Below are 25,972 nucleotides of genomic sequence, written 5' to 3' on the forward strand. Positions count from 1 at the left end.
TATGCCTGCTGCCATGGCTACTAGTACACAAGCCCAGTGAACAAGGACTCAGTGGCTGAATAATGAAGCTGACCAACATCCACAGGATGGGTCATCTCCCTGATGATTAAGAGCTTTCTCTCTTTTCAAAAATTAGTTAATTAATTAATTGAAGTATAGTTGATTTACAATATTGTGTTAGTTTCAGGTGTACAACAAAGTGATTCAGTTATGTATATATATATACACACTTTTCAGGTTCTTTTGCGTTATAGGTTATTACAAGGTATTGTATATAGTTTCCCGTGCTATACAGTAAATCCTTGTTGTTTATGGTATATCTACAAAGTAGTTTGTATCTGTATATGGTAGCTTGTATCTGCTAATCTCAAGCTCCTAATTTATCCTTCACCCCTCCCTTTCCCCTTTGGTAACCATGTCTCATTTTCTATGTCTGTGGGTGTATTTCTGTTTTGTAAATAAATTCATTTGTATTATTTTTTATATTCCACATATAAGTGATATCATATGATATTTGTCTTTCTCTGCCTGACTTACTTCGCTTAGCATGATAATCTCTAGGTCCATCCATGTTGCTGCAAATGGCAATATTTCATTCTTTTTTATGGCTGAATAATATTCCATTGTATATACATACACCACATCTTCTTTATCCATTCATCTGTCGATGGACACTTAGGTTGCTTCCATGTCTTGGCTACTGTAAATAGTGCTGCTATGAACATTGGGGTGCATGTATTTCGAACTATAGTTTTGTCTGGATGTATGCCCAGGAGTGGAATTGCTGGAGCATATGGCAACTCTATTTTTAGTTTTTTTGAGGAGCCTCCATACTGTTTTCCATAATCGCTACACCAACTTACGTTCCCACCAACAGTGTAGGAGGGTTCCCTTCTCTACACATCCTCTCCAGCATTTGTTATTTGTAGACGTTTTAACCTGAATTTTTTAAAGTGAATTTTAGAGAGATTCTTGACCTTGATTTTGATGTTTTGGGCTTGATAATTCTTGGTTGTGGGGAGGTGTCCTGTGCATTTCAAGTTGTTTAGCAGCGTACTTGGCCTCTACCTACTAGATGTCAATAGCCACTAACTCCCTTACCTCCAGCTGTGACAACCAAAAACATCTCCAGATATTGCCTGGTAAATGTTCAGTAGGGGACAAAATTGCCTCTGGTTGAGAACCACTGCTATACAGGGATATCGCAATATTCTTTTCATGGAATTTTTGTGTCTCTGGCATTCATACGTCTTACTAAGAATATTTGCTACTTCCTGTTCACCAAGCTAATCAACATGATATTATCAATGTCGTGGATCAGAGTGATGTTCTATGGGATGTCCAGATGATCAAGGTCCTTGTGGACTATACTGTGACAGAATTTGAGAACTGACATGGCCCTGAAGTAAAACTGTAAAGGTCAGTCACTGTTCCTGACATATGAAAATTTGTTGCTTCTGATTTTCTTTGCTAGTTGATTTGAGAGGAAAATGATTTGCCAGATCAACAACTGCATGCTACGTGGGCAGGATTATGTTGATTTGCCCCAGCAAAAATGCCATATCTGGATCAGAAGCTTCAAGTGAAGACACTGTCTAGTTTTTTTTGTTTTCATTTGACAAATATTTATTGAGGCACCTATCACACATTCAACACTGTTCTAGGTACTAAGAATATATTTGTGAACAATCATGTATTTATATTTATCTATTAACAATGGTTAGAAATCTCCTGGGTAGAAGCTTGAATAATCCCAATCACAGGCCTGTGGTATTGCTTTTGGCTTATCATTTTGTTAGGGAAGGGCAGTTCCAGGGGCTACTTGGCTCTGCCTACCAAAATGGTCCACTCTGCATGTTTCAGGGAGCTAGTGCAGGAGATCTGCCAGTTGCCAAGTATGTCTAGTCTAAATACACATTTAGAACCTGGTGAAATTACCTCAGCATGGGTCTACAGAACCCACTGAGCCCTCTGTGTGATGGACTTGGATATAAATTTAATTTATTATCTGATTACCCAAAGCCCTCAGTCTATCCGGGGGCCCCCAAGGATTAGCATAAATTCAGATCAGTGTCTAATAATCCTTCAAAGTCTGGGTATGTCCCTTCCCTCAGTGCATGCTCATTCTATTAATAGCCACAGGTCCTTTTGGGAAAGGCTTGGAGAAATATTTATGGTATACAGTTGTGACAATGTCGCAGTGTCCTTCCTCAAGAGAACCCAGTTTCTCCTTCAATCACTGGGCCCTGGGTGTGTGCCATAACTGGGAACTAAATGAGAGGCTATGACTTCCTTTTGTGGCTACTCAAGTCGGGTTTCTGTGTGCTAGAACTTTAGTTTTCCCAGTTGTGTCTATCAAGTAATACTTTAGTAGGTTACCCATCTATTTCATCCCTAGGGGCCCTGTCATCAAGCTGGTACCCCCACAGACCCCTGAGGGCATTGCAGGGCTTTCAGGGATGCCCATGTTTCTCTCACTAATGTTTTCTCAGTGCGTTAGTTCCCTCTGTGCCCTTCCAGGAAACATAGTCAGGAGGAGGGTGAGCAGGTTACACATAACACATTTACTCTAATATTCCCATCACCTTGACTCTTTCATATGTGACACTGTGGCTTGACCTTTTTGTACAAGACTCTTTACATTTCTTTCTTCCCATTATGTGAGTGAAGTTCTGGCATCTCAGCTTCATTGAATGTAGGCCACTACTGAATCTTAGTTTCAGTCAACCAATTCAGGCAAGCTGTTAGAAAGGCTCAGTTTAGCACATTAAAAGCAGAAGGATACCTGTGTTTAAATTTAACCTGACTCATCATTTTATTCTATCCTTTCTCATATAATACCCCTAGAATCTACTCGGGTATAGTTTTCCAGGTTATTGGTAATGTAAATATAAAAGACACTGTAATTGTTTGGGTGTATGAGTTTATTTATTTATTTTCTGGAATATACCTTACAATTCTCTCCTGGGTCCCTGGATTTAAGTTTATTTTTTATTTATTTATTTTTTTATTAAAGATTTTTTTTTTTTTTGATGTGGAGCATTTTTAAAGTCTTTATTGAACTTGTTACAATACTGCTTCTGTTTTGGTTTCTTGGCCGGGAGGCATGTGGGATCTTAGCTCCCTGACCAGGGATTGAACCCACGCCCCCTGCATTGGAAGGCGAAGTCTTAACCACTGGACCACCAGGGAAGTCCCTGGATTTAACTTTAGAAGTGGGTTTGGAGGTAATGGCGGGGGGCGGGGGTGGCTAGGATTTGAGGGAGACTAGATATCTCTTTGCAAGGCAACTGCTGCATGTAGAATCTTTAAACAAGGAAAGGTCACTTTCCTTATAAAGAGGGGGCACAGGGATATTTAGGGGGCTAGTTGGAGGTCACCTCAAATGTCCCCATCCTAAGTCACAGGGCCCCGCTAATTTCCAGCTGATGTCCTATCTTTAAGGCAGTGACTTAGAAAGGCTGTGAGTTCAATGTCATTATACTCTAGCAACTTGGACAAATAAATTTGGTTCTGATCCTCAGCCATGGTCTGTCCTTAAGTCGTAAGAAATAAGAGATTCTCTACTGCACTGTACAAGCTTTCTGGTTCTCTGATCACACCTTGAGCTGAGAGTTTAAAGTCCTGAATTTAACATTTTTGTTCTCTAAGCTGCCTAATGCTCGTGCCTAATGCTCGTCAGCCTACTCTGTAGTCCTTGTAATTATCATTACAGTAGATCCAAATTTTCTAATTTCCTTACCTTCATCTGGCACTTTATTTCAAGCAACCACAGATACTAATTCAAGCAATTACAGTACAATTGTCTGCCATGGATTACTAGAATTTTATTTTCCACTCGTTGGAGGTGATAACAGCATTCAAGTCAAACAGGTGAGCAAATTAATCTGCTGGTGAACAATGGAAAGATGTGATGTTATCAGAACCTCAAAGCCAAGGCTGTCAGGCAGAATCTAGAGCCATGGCAAGAGGTTCCCAGTTGGAGCTGGAGCCATGGAGAAGATGCATTAACCATTGGAGATGATGCCTCAGGGAGAGCAAGCGAGGGGAAATCTCTTGGCTTCTCCTCTCCTACTGCCAAAAGCAGAAAGAAGCAGAGAAGCCAGGGAATCCACCTGAGAGAAGCAAGAGAGACTGTTTTCGAAGGCCTCCGCATTTCAATTCCAGTCTTACAGTAAACTCTACTTTTTATTGGGTTCTTGTTCCTTGTTTTCAAGGGGATCTAACTATCAGACTTTGAACAAAGTGCTTTGGAAGCCCAGTGGAGAGAGCAACCAAGCTTGCTGCAGGCGTGCAGGAAAGGATATCTGAGGTCCCAGAGGTGAGTGGGAGTCTGCCAGGTGGCAAAGAAGAGCAGGAGCATTCTGGAGGGAGTAGTGTGTCAGAAGTCAAGAGGTGGGACAGGACAGGGCAGCTGAAGGAAAGGGGACAGTTACATAATAGTACCTACCTCATATATTTGTTGTGAGGCTAGATGAGAAAATAAACACTATAGCTGATATAATTTGAGCTCTAACTATAGACTAAGCTATTCTAAGTGCTTTCTAAAAATTGATTCATTTAATACTCACAAAAACCCATTGAGGTACATCTTACTGCTACATTTTACAGGTGAGGAAAATGAAGTTTAGAGAGTTTAGTAATTTTTTCAAGGTCACACAATGACATGATCTGACCCCAAAGTCAGAGTCTTAACTGCTATGGGATACCACAATTCTATACTTTTATTGTATGTGATTTCTTTACATGGATTAAATTTAGTCCATGCAAAGTGCTTCAGTGTAATGCCTGCCACATGGTAAATGCTCAATAAAAGATAAATAACTCTATCTATTTTCATAGCATAATGATTCAAAGAGGAGCTTTGGAGTCAAACAGACCTGGGTTCAAATCCTTTCTCTGCCCCTTTCTAGCTGTTTGCTCTAGGAAAAGTAAGTCTAGGGACTTCGTTGATTTGTAAAGTGGGATAGATTACCTAATTCTCAGGGTTGCTGTCAGACAAAATGAGACCATATATAAATATTGTCTTGCACATGGAAAATACTCAGGGAAAGATAGATATTACTGTTATTCCAGTAGTTAGGAACAAATTGGACAAAGGTCCAGGATGGGGAGAGAAAGAGAGGAAGAAGTGAATTCCAGGGTCTCAACGTATTTTATTTTGTCTGGAGTATAGGGTGGTTGAGGGGATGGCCTGGAAATGAGCCTGGAGAGGTCAACAGGCCTGATCTTCATGGCCTGGTAGGCCATGTCAAGGAGCCTGGAGGGATAGTAGAGGCACTCACACAGCACATAGGACAGGTATACCCTTTAGCACAGGCTCGGTTATGCTGCAGTAACAAATGTCCACACACATCTGAGTGGCTTACAAAAAAAAATGCTACAAGTCCTTTGGTGATCAGCTGTGGTTCTGTTCCATGTCATCTTCACTCTGGAACCCAGGCTGATGGAACAACTTCTCTCTGAAACAGATTGCTAGTCTTGTGGCATACAAAAAGGAGACATGGTGAACCCACCAGCTGGTGCTTAAAACTTCTGCTTGGAGTTGATCTTTCTTCTCAAATTTTATTGGCCAAAGCAAGTCACATGGTCAAGCCTGCCACCAGTGGGGCTGAAGAAGGGGCATTTCATGGAGGGGCACCAGAGTATTTGTCAGAGCAATAATAGGAACAGATTTTGTGCAAAAAATAATGAGTGGTAACCCAATTTAAAAATAGGCAAAGGATTTGAATAGACATTTCTCTACAGACGTGCACAAATGGCCAATAAGCACATAAAAAGTGCTGAACATCATTAGTCATTAGGGAAATACAAATCACAACCACAGTGAAATACCACTTCACACCTACTAGGTTGGCTGTAATAAAAAAGACAGGCAATTCAAGTGTTGGAGAGGATATCAAGAAATTGGAAACTTCATATACTGCTGGTGGGAATGTAAAATGATACAGCTGGTTTTATAAATAGTCTGGCAGTTTTCCAAAAAGTTAAACATAGAGTTACCATATGACCCAGCAATTCCACTCCTAGGTATTTATCCAAGAGAAATGAAAACATATGTCCACACAGAACTTGTACACAAATGTTCATAGCAGCATTATTCATAATAGCCCCAAAATGGAGGTAACCTAAATGTCCATCAACTGATGAATGAATAAATAATATAAGGTGTATCCATACAATGGAATATTATTCAGCCATAAAAGGATTGAAGTATTGATACATGTTATAATGTGGTTGTAGCTTGAAAAACATGCTAAGTGAAAGAAGCCAGTCACAAAATACCACATATTGCATGATTCCTTTTGCATAGAATGTCCAGAATAGGCAAATCTATATATGGAAAAAGTAGATTAGTGGTTGCTTATGGCTGAGGGGAAGTGGGCAAGTGACTTTTAATGAGTATGGGGTTCGTTTCTGGGGTGATGAAAATGTCCTAAAATTGATTATAGTGATGGTTGCACAACTCTGTGAATGTACTAAAAACCATTGAATTGAACACTTTGAGTGAACTGTGTAATAAGTAAAATATCTCAAGCTGTTTTATATGTATATAAGAAAGATAATGAGTGGTTTTTGGTTTTGTCTTCTTGATTTTGAGAGGTTCAAGTGGAGATGACCAGGTAGTTAACCATGTGGATCTGGAGCTCAAAGCAGAAATCAGGGCTGGAGATATATATTGGGAAATCTAGGGGACAAAGATACTAACTGAATTTTAAAAGAAGCAATCACCAGAGAGAGTGCATCCAGCTGGAAAAGAGAGGGCCTACACCTATCCTTGAGGGATACCAACATTTAAGGGGTGAGAGAAATAACAGAAGACTTCAAAAGAGGTGGAGAGGGAGTGCTTAGAGATGGAGAAGTGAGATCAAGAGAGTAAAAGTGGAAGGCAAGGAAAGAGTGTTTCCAGATGTAAGGAGTGTCAACTGATTCAGAGAAATTAAGTTAGGTCATGACGATAACGCCCATAGGATCTGCAGTAGGGAGATCCCTAGTGACTTTGAAAAGAGTGGTTTTCATAAGGTGGTGGGGCAGAAACCGGAGGGCAGTAACATGAGTATTTATTTATTTGGCTGCGCTGGGTCTTCATTGCTGCATGCGGGCTTTCTCTAGTTGCGGTGAGCGGGGACTATTCGTTGTGGTGAGCAGGCTTCTCATTGTGGTGGCTTCTCTCGTTGTGGAGCACGGGCTCTAGGTGCGCGGGCTTCAATAGTTGCAGCATGTGGGCTCAGTAGTTGCGGCACACAGGCCCCACAGCCTGGGCTCAGTAGTTGTGGCGCACAGGCTTAGTTGCTCCATGGCATGTTGGATCCTCCCAGACCACGGATTGAACCCGTGTCCCCTGCACCGGCAGGCGGATTCTTAACCACTGGACCACCAGGAAGTCCCTAACATGAGTTTTTAGACATGAGTAGTAGTTGAGGAATTGGAGACGTCCTTGTGTAGGTAGTCAGAGAGATGTATCTGTGAACGGCAGATCTGTAAACAGAAGAAAGAAAGCAGAGGTTGAAGTGGGGTTTACTGTAGTGCTTATCATCTCATTATCATGGAACTTCATTATGTTCACTATTTATTGTCTGTTTCTACCTTGCTCCAGGAAGGCAAGGATTTTTATCTCTTTTGTTTATTTATTAAGTCCAAGCATCTAGAATAGCATCTGACATATAGTAGGTACTCAAAAAACACTTGTTAAATAAATGAATGAAAGAGCAAGTTTTCTAAGAAGGCAAGAGGGAAGAGGAGCCAGAACAGCCAACAATATGGTTCCTGCCCTCACAGTGCTTAGTCTAGTTGTGAAGTAGACTCCATTGGATTCCATAACTTCCTGCTTATTGTGGGAAGCAAAGGAGAGGGAAAGGTAAAGAGCTTGAGTTTCTCAGCTGTATGAAAAGTGATGGGGGAATATTCATGTGATAATTATGGTCTGCGTTGTTCAGAGCTCTAATTTAACATTGTTAAATTGTTAGGTCTTTGTACTTCGAGCCTTTCAAGCCTGGCGCACAAGAGGAGCTGAATAAAGCTTTGCGGTAGAGAATAAACTGTGTTCAGTTTAGGGCTGCTGCTTTTCTGAAGCGCTTTCAGAGTCACAGATTTTTGAGGCGGACTTCTAGGTTCTTTATCTATGGGACAGACTGTGGTGATAAGGCAGGCAGGGGGAAGGGGCTGATTCCGAGAGACAGAGAGAACCGTGTGGCCAAAAGCGCGTGCAATCGCAGCCTAGTGGGGGGAACAGCCACCTACAAGCAGCAGCGCCCGGGCCACGAAGCGAGCCCACGCCCTGCCTCCCACTTCGGCGGCCCATCGGCGGGAACCGGGTTGCGCTTGCGCGCGGACTGCGGAGAGTGGAGCGGGGAGAGGCGCGGCCGCAGCTGGAAGTCACGTGGTGCAGCGGCCAGCCGCCCCGCCCCTCTGCAGCCGCCCCGCCCCGCCCCGCCCCTTTCCCGGCGGGACGCTCGGAGCCGCGCCGAACTGCGCAGGGCGGTCAGGGGTGAGTGTCCGCGAGGGGCGCGCGTTGCACAGAGCTGGGCGGGCCTGGGCTGGGGTGCGGGCCGGCGGAATGCTTAGCGGGGGCCAAGGGGACAAAATGGCGGAGGGGTACGCCCTTTCACCCCCTCCCCTCACCTGGGAGTGGGAGCGGAGAAGGGCAGGGAACACTGCTGGGGGAGGGGAGCAGCGGCTACTCGGGAGGGCCCTGGGGTCCTCTGAGGAGGCCTGGGGGCGGGGGTGGGCAGGCTCTGGGCCTGCCCTGTGGACTCAGCTGGGGGTGTGAGCGACAGGGGACTGCGCGCACCCTGCGGGCCGAGAGGTAGACATGGGGGCTGCTCTACTCCCTAGAGGGGCGGCCCGGTCCAAGGTTTCTGGAATACCTAAACTGCGAAGGGCTAGCTGAGGAGCCGCCCTCCCAGCCTTTCATTTGACAGGTGATCGTCATCATCTCATTCTCAGCGGGGTTTACCACGCTTTCCCGGCACAGTGACTCGGGTGTTAGCTCTGCCCGGGAAGCAGGGCGGGAAAGGTCTCTCCATCTTACAAATGCATAAACTGAGGCCTGGAGGGATAAAGAGTTTAACCAGGGCCTGGCACCTGGGTGTAGTAGAACCCAGACTTCTGCCTCTTTTAGTGCTCCCTTCCCAGCACCTTATTCCCACCTTCCGTCCCCTACCAGTGAGGGACGGGATTGTTTGAAAGCAGGCAGAAAACTGGTCCTCCAAGCAGCACCTGCTGCTGTCAAGTGGCTCTCGCTGAGGTGGGGCCCGCCCGCCTGAGAGCAGCTTCCTGTCGTTGGTGAACTGTATTCCTCATTCTGTTTGTGCTAAGTTGTTCTAACATGAAAATAGCTGTTCAGTATAGTCATCTTACTGAATAGATAGTAGTTCCTTATGTGTATTATAGTTTGTTACAGTTTATATATTGATTTCACGAACATTAATTTCATCCTCATAAACAATCCGAGGTGGAAGGATGGGATAAGCGTTATGTCCATTTTACCAGTGGGGAAACTGAGGTCATTACTTGCTCCAGATCACCCATTGGTGAATGGTTCATCTGGAATTAAGTTTTCAGACCTAAGGTTGGTATTCTGACCAGTGTCCCTGTCTGGTTTATATTGATGCTCTGGCCCTTGTATTTTTTTTTTTTTTTTTTCCGTGTAACTATGACTTTTCCTAAAAATGTGGTGGTGCAGATTGATTTTTGCTGCATATTGAAATGATCTGAATAATATCCACTAAGGAATTAATATTTTAATTAATCAAATAATTTTTAATATGATTTGGAAAGGTGTCTTTGTGGGAGGAAGTGTGGTATGATGGCCTTGAAGGCAAACTGATCTGAGTTTGAATCCCAGCTCTCCTACTTGTCCTTGGACAGATTAATTTTTCTGAGTCTTGGTTTCCTCATCTATAAAATCTAGATATTATTATCCACCTCATAAATTTGTTGATAGCAAGTAAATGAGGTGTCTGTAAAGCGTTTAGAACTGCTCCTGGCCCATAGTAAGCACTCAGCAAATGTATGCTCCTTTCCTTCTTTCTCTCCAACTCCATTGAGCTGCCATTCTTTATTCTCTAAAATTCTCTAAACCCTGGTGGTTTAGGTCAATCTACCTGGTGGATTATGCATGGAAGCATAATCAGTGTTGCTATATAAATGCAGTTATGAATAATTTGTTGATTGGTCTCCAAAGGATCTAGTGTTTTAAACATAGACTTCAAAAATATTTGTCCTTACAGCTTCATAGATATTTAAGCATCACTAAAATGTTGATTTGATATTGACTTTATTAATTCCTTCATTTAACCACTTTAATGTTTTAAAGATAAGATGAAGGGGCTTGAGATTTTGTCTTTTCTTTCACCTTCATACCCAACCACAACCCAACCTAGTTTAAAGGAGAAGCAAAAATTCTTTGGGAATCACATGGGAACATTCTTTAAACACTTAGAAAGTGATGGTGGTGTTTAGTGGGAAGTTAAATAGAATTTTCTTTAATGGTGCAATCTAATATCCATTGTGAAATTGGCATTTCTGAAATTGTAGAAGTGAAAACGGCAAATGGCATGTATAACAAAATAAGTCACTAATAGAAATCTGTTTCCAGTTTTATGCTGGGATGGTAACCTTTTTCACAAACGTGTTTGGCTTTGGCAATAAGTCTTATGGAATATAAGCAAAAGATCTACAGTCCATTGGTGGAGACAACCTTAAAAAAATATTAGAAGGAAATGATTTATAGGCAGACTTTCCCCTCTGTGACATGAAACACTAAAGATTTCATGAAGCTTTGCTAAAATAATTACTACTTTTTAATGATAACTTCTTTTTTTAAAATGTATGTTTATTTATTTATTTATTTGTGGCTGCATTGGGTCTTCGTTGCTGCAGGTGGGCTTTCTCTAGTTGCAGTGAGCGGAGGCTACTCTTTGTTGCGGTGCGCTGGCTTCTCATTGAGATGGCTTCTCTTGTTGTGGAGCACGGGCTCTAGGTGCCCAGGCTTCAGTAGTTGTGGCGTGCGGGCTCAGTAGTTGTGGCTCGTGGGCTCTAGAGTGCAGGCTCAGTAGTTGTGGCGCATGGGCTTAGTTGCTCCGCAGCATGTGGAATATTCCCGGACCAGGGCTGGAACCCGTGTCCCCTGCATTGGCAGGTGGATTCTTAACCACTGTGCCACCAGGGAAGTCCCATAACTTCTTAAAGTACTAAGTTTATTATATATTTTGAAAACGTGTGAAGTGGAGAGAATGGAAAAATTAATTGCTGTAACCAATTTATTTCAGCAATTACCTATGCATGGGCAGTCTTGTCCCATAAAAGCTATCACTTCCCATTGTTTTGAAGCAAATCTCAGACATCATATTTCATTTGTAAAGATTTCCGTATGTGTCAAGCCAGCTTTTAATATACTATTGGAAAGAGAAGTAATTTTGATATTTTCAAAGAGGCATGCCAGGTTCATGGGAGAAAATAAATGCCTTTTACTTGATGTATTCATGGTAGTAAATATAGGTGTGATCAGAATTGAAAACCTCATTAAACAACTTGGAATTATGAAATGTCTGTGTTGCTCTTCAAAATACTACTTATTTTACTGTAACACACTTACTTTCCATTAGGACACACGTGAAAAATTACTGATAGTTTTGGAGTATGCGGACATCAGCATTGTTTAAGTACCAGTCTCAGAAAGGTAAATACTAAGATTTTCTTATATTTCAGAAAAAGCAAAAACATGGGTGATAGATTTTATGAACATTGGAGAGGAACTGATTGAAATCCCGATTTTTCTAGAATTTATTGACAAACATGAGACAATGCATAGATGTACTGTCCTGACTTCAGTTAATTGGGCCTATAATTTTTAGAATAGTGCTACTAGCAGGCTTCTCACTATTTTGGGCCTGCCATTTGATTCTTGCCGTTTCAGAACCTGGTGCCCGAACTCAGAGAAGAGAGAAGCCTTTCCTGGCACTTGAGCCAGTCTTCACATTTTTATCTCTAGAACTCTCAGGTGTCTCTACATTCTGGGACTGCAGGGCAGGGTAGGACAAGTGAGACCTCAGTTCATCACAGGCAGCAGCTTGTTCAGAAATGTTGGGGCCAGTTAGTTCTAGTGTTCATTCCCTGTTTACTGACTTGTTTTGTTTTTTGTGCTCTATTTTCTGCGTGGCCATTGTTTTGCCATAGCCTGGGTTCTCAAATTTAATTTGAGTAGCACTGCCAATATATTGCCATATCCATTTTTTTATATTAGCTGATTTTTCATTTAGGTTAGTGTTATAAATTTTCTTTTAAAATTTAAGTAAAAATGTAGTTCTTTTTATAGAAAAATGTTTTGTAGATAATAGTATGGATGGTAGTTATGGCAAATATCATGAAACTAGTAACTGATTGAAATTTTGCAAATTGTAAGTTCTATTTTTAAAAAACAGCTTTATTGAGATATTTAACATACGATTAAATTCAATCATTAAAGTGTACACTTCAGTGGTTTTTAGTGTATTCATGGAATTGTGCAACCATCACCACAATCAATTTTAGAACATTTCAGTATCCCACTAAAAAGCCCCATAACTATTAGCATTCATTCCCTATTCTTGGCTTCCCTCCCCACTTTTGCATCCTACTCCCTACCTCTGCCCCGGGCAACTACTAATCTACTTTCTTTCTCTATGAATTTGCTTATTTTGGCAAATAGAATCATGCAGTATGTGGTTTTTTGTGTCTGACTTTTTCCATTTAATGTAACATTTACAAGGTTCATCCATGTTGTAGCATGTATCAGCACCTTATTCCTTTTTTTAAAATATAAGTTTCAGGTGTACAGCATTATAAGTTACCATCTGTATACACTACGAAGTGACCACCACCACAACTCTAGTTAGCATCTATCACCATGTAGTTGCCCCCTCCTTCGTCCACTTCCCCCCCACCCCCCCACCAATCCCCTACCCCTCTGGTAACTACTAATTTGTTCTCTGTATCTGTGAGTTTGTCATTGTTTTATTTTGTTTGTTTGGGGTTTTTTTCATTCCACATATGAGTGAAATCATACAGTTTTTTCTCTTTCTCCTTCTAATGTATTTCACCTATCATAATCAATCCATGTTGTTGAGAATGATAGGATTTCATTCTTTTCTGTTACTGAATAGTATTCCATTGTTTATGTATATCGCATCTTCTTTATCCACTCATCCATCGATGGAGACTTAGGTGGTTTCCTTACCTTGGCTATTGTGAATAATGCTGCAATGAACGTAGAGGTGCATGTATCTTTTTAAAATAGTGTTTTCTTGTTCTCCCAATAAATACCTGGAGGTGGAATAGCTGGGTCAAATGATAGTTTTATTCTTAATTTTTTGAGGAATCTCCATAGTGTTTTCCATAGTGGCTGCACCAATTTACAGTCCCACCAATAGTGTATAAGAGTTCTCTTTTCTCGGCATCCTCTCCAACATTTGTTATTTCTTGCTTTTTTTGATAATGGCCATTCCAACAAGCATGAGGGGATGTCTCATTATGGTTTTGATTTGCATTTCTCTGATAATTAGTGATGTTGGACATTTTTTTTCATGTGCCTGTTGGCTCTCTGTATTTCTTTTCTGGAAAAATGTCTATTCAGATCCTCTGCCCATTTTTAAATTGAGTTTTTTCTGTTGTTGTTGAGTTGTATGAGTTCTTTATATGTTTTGGATATTAACCCCTTATCAGATATATCATTTGCAAATATCTTCTCCCATTTGGTAGGTTGCCTTTTTGTTTTATTGATGGTTTCCTTTGCTGTGCATAAACTTTTCAGTTTGATGTAGTCCCATTTGTTTATTTTTGCTTTTGTTTTCCTTGCCTTTGGAGTCAGATCCACAAAAACATCTAAAGACTGATCAGTGAGGTTACTGCCTATGTTTTCTTCTAAGAGTTTTATGGTTTCAGATCTTACATTCAAGCCTTTTATCTATTTTGAGTTAATTTTTGTGTATGGTGTAAGATGGTGGTCTAGTTTCATTTTTGTGTGTGTGACTGTCCAGTTTCCCAACCACCATTTATTGAAGAGACAATCCTTTGCTCCTTTGTTGTAAATTAATTGTCCATATATGAGTGGGTTTATTTCTGGACTGTGAATTCTGTTCCACTGATCTCTCTGTTTCTGTGGTAATACCACACTGTTTTGATTGCTGTAGCTTTGTAGTATAGTTTGAAATCAGGGAGCATGATACCTCTAGCTTTCTTCTTCTTTCTCAGGATTGTTTTGGCTATTCAGGATTGTTTGTGGTTCCATACAAATTTTGGAATTGTTTGTTTTAGTTCTGTAAATTTTGCCATTCGAATTTTGAAAGGGATTGCATTGAATCTGTAGATCACATTGGGTCGTATGGACATTTTAACAATATTAATTCTTCCAATCCATGAGCATGGAGCATCCTTCCATTTATTTGTGCCTTCTTCATTTTCTTTCACCAGTGTCTTATATAGTTTTCAGTTTACAGGTCTTTCGTCTCCTTGGTTAAATTTATTCGTAGGTATTTTATTCTTTTTGATGCAGTTATAAATGGGAATGTTTTCTTAATTTCTCTTTCTGATAGTTTACTATTGTGTAGAAATACCACAGATTTCTGTGTATTGATTTTGTATCCTGAAACTTTACTGAATTCATTTATTGGTCTTAACAGTTTTTGGTGGAGTCTTCAGGGTTTTCTATGTATAGTATCATGCCATCTACAAATAGTGACAGTTTTACTTCTTCCTTTCCATTTTGGATGCCTTTTATTTCTTTTTCTTGCCTAATTGCTGTGGCTAGGATTTCCAATACCATGTTGAATAAGAGTGGTGAAGGTGGGCATTCTTGTCTTGTTCCTGTTCTTAGATGAAAAGTTTTAAACTTTTCACTGTTCAGTGTGTTAGCTGTAGGTTTGTTGTATGTAGCCTTTATTATGTTGAGGTATGTTTGCTCTGTACCCACTTTGTAGAGAGTTTTTATTATAAGGGGATGTTGACTTTTGTCAAATGCTTTTCTGCATCTATCAAAATGATCATGTGATATTTATTCTTCCTTTTGTTATTGTGATGTATCACATTTATTGATTTGTGAATTTTGAACCATCCTTGTGACCATGGAATAAATCCCACTTGATTGTGGTGTATTTGGTGTATGATCCTTTTACTGTATTGTTGGACACCGTTTGCTAATGTTTTGTTGAGGATTTTTTTATCTGTGTTTATCAAAGATATTGACCTGTAAATTTTTTTTTGTTTTTTTGGTCACGTCCTTGTCTGGTTTTAGTATCAAGGTAATGCTGGCTTCATAAAATGTGTTTAGGTTTTCCTCCTCCTCAGTTTTTTGGAAGAGTTTGAAAAGGATAGGTGTTAAATCTTCTTTGACTGTCTTGTAGAATTCACCAGTGGTGCCATTTGGCCATGGACTTTTGTTTGTTGGAAGGTTTTTTATTTCTGTGTCAGACTCCTTACTAGAAATCTGTCTATTCAGATTTTCTATTTTTTCCTGATTGTCTTGGAAGATTATATATTTCTGGGAATTCATCCATTTCTTCTAGGTTGTCAAATTTGTTGGTGTATAATTATTTATAGTAGTCTCTTTTGATCCTTTGTATTTCTGAGGTATCAATTTTAACATCTCCTCTTTCATTTATGATTTAATTTGAGTCCTCCTCCTTTTTTTCTTGGTTAGTCTGGCTAAAAGTTTGTTGAATTTGTTTATCTTTTCAAAGAACCAGTACTTAGTTTCATTGATCTTTTCTGTTTTTATTGTTTTAATTTCTATTTTATTTGTTTCCTCCCTATCTTTATTATTTCCTTCTACTAATTTGGAACTTCATTTGTTCTTCTTTTTCTAGTTCATTTAGGTGTTAGGTTAGATTGTTTATTTGGGATTTTTCTTATTCCTTAAGGTAGGCTTGTATTGCTATGAACTTCCCTCTTAGAACTGCTTTTACTTCATCCCACTGAATTAGGTATATCACATTTCTGTTTTCATTTGTCTCTGGGTATTAAATTCTCCTTTGATTTCTTCAGTGACCCATTGGTTGTTAAGTAACATGTTGTTTTACTCTCCATGTTTCTGTGGTTTTTCCCATTTTTTCCCCTTGCAATTGATTTCTAGTTTCATACTATTTGGTTGCAGAAGATACTTGACATGATTTCAGTCTCCTTGACTTTATTGAGACTTGTTTTGTGACCTAACATGTGATCTGTCCTGGAGAGTGTTCCATGTGCACTTGAGAAGAATGTGTAATCAGTTGCTTTTGATGGAATGTACTCTATTTATCTATTAAATCTACTTAGTATAATTTGTTGTTTAAATCTGATGTTTCCATATTGATTTTCTGTCTGGATGATCTCTCCATTGATGTAAGTGGGGTGTTAAATTCCCCTACTATTATTGTATTGCTTTCCATTTCTCCCTTTAAGTCTGTTAATATTTGCCTTATATATTTTGGTTCTCCCCTGTTAGGTGCATGTACATTTAGAAATGTTATACTGTCTTGCTGGATTGACCCCTTTATCCTTATATAATGTCTTTGTCTTTTAATACCATCTTTGTTTTAAAGTTTGTCTGTTATGATTATAACTATTCCAGCTTTCTTTTCATTTCTATTTACATGGAATATCTTTTTCCATCCTTTTACTTTCAGTCTGTGTGTGTTCTTTCTTCTGAAGTGAGTCTCTTGTAGACAGCATATAGATGGGTTTTTTTTTTTTTAAATCCCTTTAGCTACTCTGTGTCTTTTGTTTTGTGAATTTAGTCCATTTACGTTTAAAGTAATTATTGATGGGTACTTATTGCCATTTTGTTAACTGTTTACTGGATGTTATTGTAGTTCCTCTCTGTTGCTTATTTTCTTTCTCTCTTCCCTTGTGTGTTGGTGGTTTTCTTTAGAGTTATGTTTAGATTCCTTTCTCATTTTCTTTTGTGTATTTACTATAAGTTTTTTTGTTGTTGTTACTATGAAGTTCACATATAATATCCTACTTACTATGTAATTAGTACTATGTATTGGGTTGGTAGCAACTTAAATTTGAACAAATTCCAAAGGTTTATCTTTTTACTACCCCCAACATTTTATACTTTGATGACACATTTTACATCTTATTTTGTGTATCTCTTAACTAATTGCAGTTATAGTTGATTTTATTACTATTTTTTTAAAATTAATTAATTAATTTATTTATGGCTGTGTTGGGTCTTCGTTTCTGTGCGAGGGCTTTCTCTAGTTGTGGCAAGCGGGGGCCACTCTTCATCGCGGTGCGCGGGCCTCTCACTAAAGCGGCCTCTCTTGTTGCAGAGCACAGGCTCCGGACGCGCAGGCTCCCTAACTGTGGCTCACGGGCCCAGTTGCTCCGCAGCATGTGGGATCTTCCCAGACCAGAGCTCGAACCCATGTCCCCTGCATTGGCAGGCAGATTCTCAACCACTGTGCCATCAGGGAAGCCCGATTTTATTACTTTTTGTCTTTTAATTTTCATGCTTGCTTTCTGAGTGATTGATCCACTACCTTTGTTATTTATTTACCTTTTCCAGTGTGATGTTTCCTTCCATAAATTTTCTTATTAATTAGTGCCATTTCTTTTCAGCTTAAAGAAGTCCCTTTAATATTTCTTTTAGGGCCAGTATAGTGATGATGAGTTCCTTTAGCTTTTGCTTCTCTGGGAATCTCTTGATGTCTTACTGAATTCTAAAGGATAACCTTGCTGTGTAGAGCATTCTTGGTTGGAAGTTTTTTCTCTTTACTTTGAATATGTTATGCCATTCCCTTCTGGCCTGTGAAGTTTCTGCTGAAAAATCTGCTGATAGCCTTTTGGGGTTTCCCTTCTATGTAAAAAGTTGTTATTCTCTTGCTGCTTTTAGGATTTTCTCTTTACCTTTAACTTTCAGCATTTTAATCATAATGTGTCTTGTTATGTATCTCTTCCGATTCACCTTATTTGGAACTCTTGGGGCTTCCTGGACCTGGATGTCTGTTTCCTTCCCTAGATTAGGGAATTTCTGAGCCACTATTTAAATAATTTTTTTTGGCCCTTTCTCTGTCTCTTCTTCTTCTGGGACCCCTATAATGTGAATGTTATGCTGCTTGATGTTGTCCAAAAGGTCCCTTATCATATCTTCACTTTTTAAAATTCTTTCTTCATTTTGCTGCTATGTCTGGGTGAATTCCATTCTTTAGTCTTCCAGCTTGCTGATTGGTTCTACCTCATCAAGTCTGCTGTTGATACCCTGTAGTGTATTTTTCAGTTCAGTTATAATTTCTATTTGGTACTTTTCTTATGTCTTCTTTTTGTTGAAGGTCTCACTGTGTTTTTCCATTCTTCCAAGTTTGGTGAGCATTTTATTATTATTATTACTATTTTTGGCTGCATTGGGTCTTTGTTGCTGCACACGGGCTTTCTCTAGTGTGGCGAGCGGGGGCTACTCTTTGTTGCGGTGGCTCCTCTTGTTGCGGAGCATGGGCTCTAGGTGCGCGGGCTTCATTAGTTGTGGCACGTGGGCTCAGTGGTTGTGGCGCACGGGCTTAGTTGCTCCGCGGCATGTGGGATCTTCCTGGACCAGGGCTTGAACCTATGCCACCTGCATTGGCAAGTGGATTTGTAACCACTGCACCACCAGGGAAGTCCCTGGTGAGCATTTTTATGACATTACTTTTAACTCTTTATCAAGTAGATTGTTTATCTCTCTATCATTTAGTTCTTTTCTTGAGGCTTTTTCCCTTGGTTTTTCAGTTGGAACATATTTCTCTGTTTCCTCATTTTGCCTAAGTCTCTGTGTTTGCTTCTATGTATTAGCTGTATCAGCTGTTTCCCAATCCTGAAGGAGTGGCCTTATTTAGATGTCCTGTGGGGCTCAAAAGTGTAATTCTGCCTGGCCACCAGAGCCAGGTGCTCAAGAGGTGTTCCTAGGTGGACTGCATGGGCCTTCTATTGTGGCAGGGCCACAGTGACTGTGGGGCACTGATGCGCAGGGCTATCACTCAGCTGGCTATGAGGCCTGGCTTAGGCACAGGGGTAGGCAGAGCTCTAAGTGGGGCATGGCCACTGGCACTAACAGGTTACATGGTGAATTTCAAATGCATGCCTGCCAGCGCTGGCATTAGCAAGGTAGCCTGACATCACTAAAATGACTCCCACCAACACTTCCTAACTCACTTTGTGAGGCCAATATCACCTTGATACCAAACAAAGTAAATTACAGGCCAATATCTTTTTTTTTTTTTTTTAATGTCTGAAACATTTATATTAACATATTTCCATACATATTTCCATACACATACAAATATAAGATTTTTAGAAATTTCATGTAATGTCTGAAACATTTATATTAACATATTTCCATACAAATAACCCAATGAAAGTTTAGTATTAGTTGTTTTGTTTGTTTTTTATACTGCAGGTTCTTATTAGGCATCAATTTTATACACATCAGTGTATACATGTCAATCCCAATCGCCCAATTCAGCACACCACCATCCCCACCCCACCACAGTTTTCCCCCCTTGGTGTCCATATGTCCGTTCTCTACATCTGTGTCTCAACTTCTGCCCTGCAAACTGGCTCATCTGTACCATTTTTCTAGGTTCCACATACATGCATTAATATACGATATTTGTTTTTCTCTTTCTGACTTACTTCACTCTGTATGACAGTCTCTAGATCCATCCACTTCTCAACAAATGACTCAATTTCGTTCCTTTTTATGGCTGAGTAATATTCCATTGTATATATGTACCACATCTTCTTTATCCATTCGTCTGTTGATGGGCATTTAGGTAGCTTCCATGACCTGGCTATTGTAAATAGTGCTGCAATGAACATTCGGGTGCATGTGTCTTTTTGAATTACGGTTTTCTCTGGGTATATGCCCAGTAGTGGGATTGCTGGGTCATATGGTAATTCTATTTTTCGTTTTTTAAGGAACCTCCATATTGTTCTCCATAGTGGCTGTATCAGTTTACATTCCCACCAACAGTGCAAGAGGGTTCCCTTTTCTCCACACCCTCTCCAGCATTTGTTGTTTGTAGATTTTCTGATGATGCCCATTCTAACAGGAGTGAGGTGATACCTCATTGTAGTTTTGATTTGCATTTCTCTAATAATTAGTGATGGTGAGCATCTTTTCATGTGCTTCGGGGCCATCTGTATGTCTTCTTTGGAGAAATGTCTATTTAGGTCTTCTGCCCATTTTTGGATTGGGGTGTTTGTTTCTTTAATATTGAGCTGAATGAGCTGTTTATATATTTTGGAGATTAATCCTTTGTCCGTTGATTCATTTGCAAATATTTTCTCCCATTCTGAGGGTTGTCTTTTCGTCTTGTTTATGGTTTCCTTTGCTGTGCAAAAGCTTTGAAGTTTCATTAGGTCCCACTTGTTTATTTTTGTTTTTATTTCCATTACTCTAGGAGGTGGATCAAAAAAGATCTTGCTGTGATTTATGTCAAAGAGTGTTCTTCCTATGTTTTCCTCTAAGAGTTTTATAGTGTCCAGTCTTACATTCAGGTCTCTAATCCATTTTGAGTTTATTTTTGTGTATGGTGTTAGGGAGTATTCTAATTTCATTCTTTGACATGTAGCTGTCCAGTTTTCCCAGCACCACTTATTGAAGAGACTGTCTTTTCTCCATTGTATATCCTTGCCTCCTTTGTCATAGATTAGTTGACCATAGGTGCATGGGTTAATCTCTGGGCTTTCTATCTTGTTCCATTGATCTATGTTTCTGTTTTTGTGCCAGTACCATATTGTCTTGATTACTGTAGCTTTGTAGTATAGTCTGAAGTCAGGGAGTCTGATTCCTCCAGCTCCATTTTTTTGCCTCAAGACTGCTTTGGCTATTCGGGGTCTTTTGTGTCTCCATACAAATTTTAAGATGATTTGTTCTAGCTCCGTAAAAAATGCCATTGGTAATTTGATAGGGATTGCATTGAATCTGTAGATTGCTTTGGGTAGTATACTCATTTTCACAATGTTGATTCTTCCAATCCAAGAACATGGTATATCTCTCCATCTGTTGGTATCATCTTTAATTTCTTTCATCAGTGTCTTATAGTTTTCTGCATACAGGTCTTTTGTCTCCCTAGGTAGGTTTATTCCTAGGTATTTTATTCTTTTTGTTGCAGTGGTAAATGGGAGTGTTTCCTTAATTTCTCTTTCAGATTTTTCATCATTAGTGTATAGGAATGCAAGAGATTTCTGTGCATTAATTTTGTATCCTGCAACTTTACCATATTCATTGATTAGCTCTAGCAGTTTTCTGGTGGCAGTTTTAGGATTCTCTATGTATAGTATCATGTCATCCGCAAACAGTGACAGTTTTACTTCTTCTTTTCCAATTTGTATTCCTTTTATTTCTTTTTCTTCTCTGATTGCCGTGGCTAGGACTTCCAGAACTATGTTGAATAATAGTGGTGAGAGTGGACATCCTTGTCTCGTTCCTGATCTTAGAGGAAATGCTTTCAGTTTTTCACCATTGAGAATGATGTTTGCTGTGGGTTTGTCATATATGGCCTTTATTATGTTGAGGTAGGTTCCCTCTATGCCCACTTTCTGGAGAGTTTTTATCAGAAATGGGTGTTGAATTTTGTCAAAAGCTTTTTCTGCATCTATTGAGATGATCATATGGTTTTTATTCTTCAATTTGTTAATATGGTGTATCACATTGATTGATTTGCGTATATTGAAGAATCCTTGCATCCCTGGGATAAATCCCACTTGATCGTGGTGTATGATCCTTTTAATGTGTTGTTGGATTCTGTTTGCTAGTATTTTGTTGAGGATTTTTGCATCTATATTCATCAGTGATATTGGTCTGTAATTTTCTTTTTTTGTAGTGTCTTTGTCTGGTTTTGGTATCAGGGTGATGGTGGCCTCATATAATGAGTTTGGGAGTGTTCCTTCCTCTGCAATTTTTTGGAAGAGTTTGAGAAGGATGGGTGTTAGCTCTTCTCTAAATGTTTGATAGAATTCACCTGTGAAGCCATCTGGTCCTGGACTTTTGTTTGTTGGAAGATTTTTAATCACAGTTTCAATTTCATTACTTGTGATTGGTCTGTTCATATTTTCTGTTTCTTCCTGATTCAGTCTTGGAAGGTTATACCTTTCTAAGAATTTGTCCATTTCTTCCAGGTTGTCCATTTTATTGGCATAAAGTTGCTTGTAGTAGTCTCTTAGGATGCTTTGTATTTCTGCGGTGTCTGTTGTAACTTCTCCTTTTTCATTTCTGATTTTATTGATTTGAGTGCTCTCCCTCTTTTTCTTCATGAGTCTGGCTAATGGCTTATCAATTTTGTTTATCTTCTCAAAGAACCAACTTTTAGTTTTATTGATCTTTGTTATTGTTTTCTTTGTTTCTATTTCATTTATTTCTGCTCTGATCTTTATGATTTCTTTCCTTCTGCTAACTTTGGGTTTTGTTTGTTCTTCTTCCTCTAGTTTCTTTAGGTGTAAGGTTAGATTGTTTACTTGAGATTTTTCTTGTTTCTTTAGGTAGGCTTGTATAGCTATAAACTTCCCTCTTAGAACTGCTTTTGCTGCATCCCATAGGTTTTGGGTTGTCGTGTTTTCATTGTCATTTGTCTCTAGGTATTTTTTGATTTCCTCTTTGATTTCTTCAGTGATCTCTTGGTTATTTAGTAACGTATTGTTTAGCCTCCATGTGTTTGTCTTTTTTATGTTTTTTTTCCCTGTAATTCATTTCTAATCTCATAGCGTTGTGGTCAGAAAAGATGCTTGATATGATTTCAATTTTCTTAAATTTACTGAGGCTTGATTTGTGACCCAAGATGTGATCTATCCTGGAGAATGTTCCGTGCGCACTTGAGAAGAAGGTGTAATCTGCTGTTTTTGGATGGAATGTCCTATATATATCAATTAAATCTATCTGGTCTATTGTGTCATTTAGAGCTTCTGTTTCCTTATTTATTTTCATTTTGGATGATCTGTCCATTGGTGTAAGTGAGGTGTTAAAGTCCCCCACTATTACTGTGTTACTGTCGATTTCCTCTTTTATAGCTGTTAGCAGTTGCCTTATGTATTGAGGTGCTCCTATGTTGGGTGCATATATATTTATAATTGTTATATCTTCTTCTTGCATTGATCCCTGGATCATTATGTAGTGTCCTTCCTTGTCTCTTGTAACATTCTTTATTTTAAAGTCTATTTTATCTGATATGAGTATAGCTACTCCAGCTTTCTTTTGATTTCCATTTGCATGGAATATCTTTTTCCATCCCCTCACTTTCAGTCTGTATGTGTCCCTAGGTCTAAAGTGGGTCTCTTGTAGACAGCATATATATGGGTCTTGTTTTTGTATCCAGTCAGCCAGTCTATGTCTTTTGGTTGGGGCATTTAATCCATTCACGTTTAAGGTAATTATTGATATGTATGTTCCTATAACCATTTTCTTAATTGTTTTGGGTTTGTTTTTGTAGGTCCTTTTCTTCTCTTGTGTTTCCCACTTAGAGAAGTTCCTTTAGCATTTGTTGTAGAGCTGGTTTGGTGGTGCTGAATTCTCTTAGCTTTTGCTTGTCTGTAAAGCTTTTGATTTCTCCATCAAATCTAAATGAGATCCTTGCTGGGTAGAGTAATCTTGGTTGTAGGTTCTTCCCTTTCATCACTTTAAGTATATCATGCCACTCCCTTCTGGCTTGCAGAGTTTCTGCTGAGAAATCAGCTGTTAACCTTATGGGAGTTCCCTTGTATGTTATTTGTCGTTTTTCCCTTGCTGCTTTCAATAATTTTTCTTTGTCTTTAATTTTTGCCACTTTGATTACTATGTGTCTCGGCGTGTTTCTCCTTGGGTTTATTCTGTATGGGACTCTCTGTGCTTCCTGGACTTGGGTGGCTATTTCCTTTCCCATGTTAGGGAAGTTTTCGACTATAATCTCTTCAAATATTTTCTCTGGTCCTTTCTCTCTCTCTTCTCCTTCTGGGACCCCTATAATGCGAATGTTGTTGCGTTTAATGTTGTCCCAGAGGTCTCTTAGGCTGTCTTCATTTCTTTTCATTCTTTTTTCTTTAGTCTGTTCCGCAGCAGTGAATTCCACCATTCTGTCTTCCAGGTCACTTATCCGTTCTTCTGCCTCAGTTATTCTGCTATTGATTCCTTCTAGTGTAGTTTTAATTTCAGTTATTGTATTGGTCATCTCTGTTTGTTTGTTCTTTAATTCTTCTAGGTCTTTGTTAATCATTTCTTGCATCTTCTCAATCTTTGCCTCCATTCTTATTCCGAGGTCCTGGATCATCTTCACTATCATTATTCTGAATTCTTTTTCTGGAAGGTTGCCGATCTCCACTTCATTTAGTTGTTTTTCTGGGGTTTTTTCTTGTTCCTTCATCTGTTACATAGCCCTCTGCCTTTTCATCTTCTCTATCTTTCTGTAACTGTGGTTTTTGGTCCACAGGCTGCAGGATTGTAGTTTTTCTTGCTTCTGCTGTCTGCCCTCTGGTGGTTGAGGCTATCTCCAGGCCAATATCTTTGATGAACATTTCAATACAAGCAAAAATCTGCAACAAAGTATTGTTGAGTCAGCAAAAAGTATTCAGCAAACTGAATTCAACAGTACATTGAAAGGATCATTTACTGTAATCAAGTGGGATTTATTCAACATTTACAAATCAATAAATTTGATACACCACATAAGCAAAATGAAGGCCAAAAATCATATGATTATCTCATAGATGCAGAAAAAACATTTGACAAGATTTAATGCTAATTTATAATAAAAACTCTCAACATAAGAGGGACGTACCTCAACATAATAAAGGCCATATATAAACCAAACCTTCAGATAACATCATACTTAATGGTGAAAAACTTAAAGCTATCTCTCTAAAATTGGGGTAAGACAAGGATGCCAACTCTTGCCACTCTTATTCAGCATAGTATTGGAAGTCCTAGCCAGAGCACTTAGACAAGAAAGAGAAGTAGAAGACATCCAAATTGGAAAGAAGTAAACTCACCACTATTTGCAGATGACATGATTTTATAAATAGAAAACTCTTTAAAGACTCCACCAAAAAACTATTAGAAATAATAAATACAGGGGAATTCTCTGGTGGTCCAGTTGTTAGGGCTCCATGCTTCCACTGTGGGGGTCACAGGTTTGATCCCTGGTTGGGGAACTAAGATTTTGCATGCTGCATGGCCAAAAAAAAAGAAAGAAAGAATAAATACAGTAAAGTTGCAGGGTACAAGATCAAAATACAAAAATTTGTTGTGTTTCTATGTGCTAGCAATGAGCTAGCAGGAAGAGAAATTAGGAAAAGAATCCTATTTAAATTACAACAGAAAGAATAAAATATGTAGGAATAAACTTAACTACGGATTTGAAAGACCTTTACACTCAAAAATGGAAGACATTGTTGAAAGAAATTGAAGAAGACATAAATAAATAGATATTCCATGCTTATGGATTGGAAGAAGTAATATTGTTAAAATGTCCATATTACCTAATGCAATCTACAGATTCAGTGCAATCCCTATCAACATTCCAAGGACAATTTTCAGAGAAATAGAGCCAAAAATTATAAAGTTTACATAATATTAAAATTTACATGAAACCACAAGATACTGAATAGCCAAGGCAATCCTGAGAAAAAAGAACAAAGCTGGAGGTATCACACTCCCTAATTTCAAACTATATTACAAAGCTATAGTAAGCAAAACAGCATGGTATTGGCAGAAAAATAGATAAACTGGTCAGTGGAAGAGATTTGTGAGGCCAGGAATAAACCCACTCATATATGGAGAATTGATTTATGACAAAGGAGCATAGAACATACAATGAAGAAAGGATGACTTCTTCAACAAATGGTGCTGGGAAAACTTGACAGCCACGTGCAAAAAAATGAAACTCTAGCTCACACCATACACAAAAATCACTAGCTCACACCATACACAAAAATCACCTCAAAATGGATTAATGATTTGAATGTAAGACCTGAAACCATAAAACTCCAGAAGAAAACATAGGCAGTATGC

The 25,972-nt window shown here is 39.0% G+C and overlaps 1 protein-coding gene across 8 annotated transcripts in view; it reads left to right on the top strand.

The window, feature by feature from the left end:
* Positions 1–8,431: 8,431 nt before the first annotated feature.
* SCAPER (S-phase cyclin A associated protein in the ER) overlaps positions 8,432–25,972 on the top strand; it is a 487,034-nt gene continuing 469,493 nt past the window's right edge. For 6 of the 8 annotated variants that reach the window (XM_082386958.1, XM_082386962.1, XM_082386961.1 and 3 more), the window contains exon 1: positions 8,432–8,488. The gene's annotated coding sequence lies outside the window, so the exon portion shown is untranslated. Of the gene's footprint in view, positions 8,489–8,995; positions 11,684–25,972 lie in introns of those variants that run through there. The other 2 variants (XM_082386960.1, XM_082386959.1) reach the window with 2 other exon arrangements.

The sequence above is a fragment of the Balaenoptera borealis genome (assembly GCF_965194805.1).
Source record: "Balaenoptera borealis genome assembly, chromosome: 3".
In the NCBI taxonomy this organism is placed as follows: domain Eukaryota; kingdom Metazoa; phylum Chordata; class Mammalia; order Artiodactyla; family Balaenopteridae; genus Balaenoptera; species Balaenoptera borealis.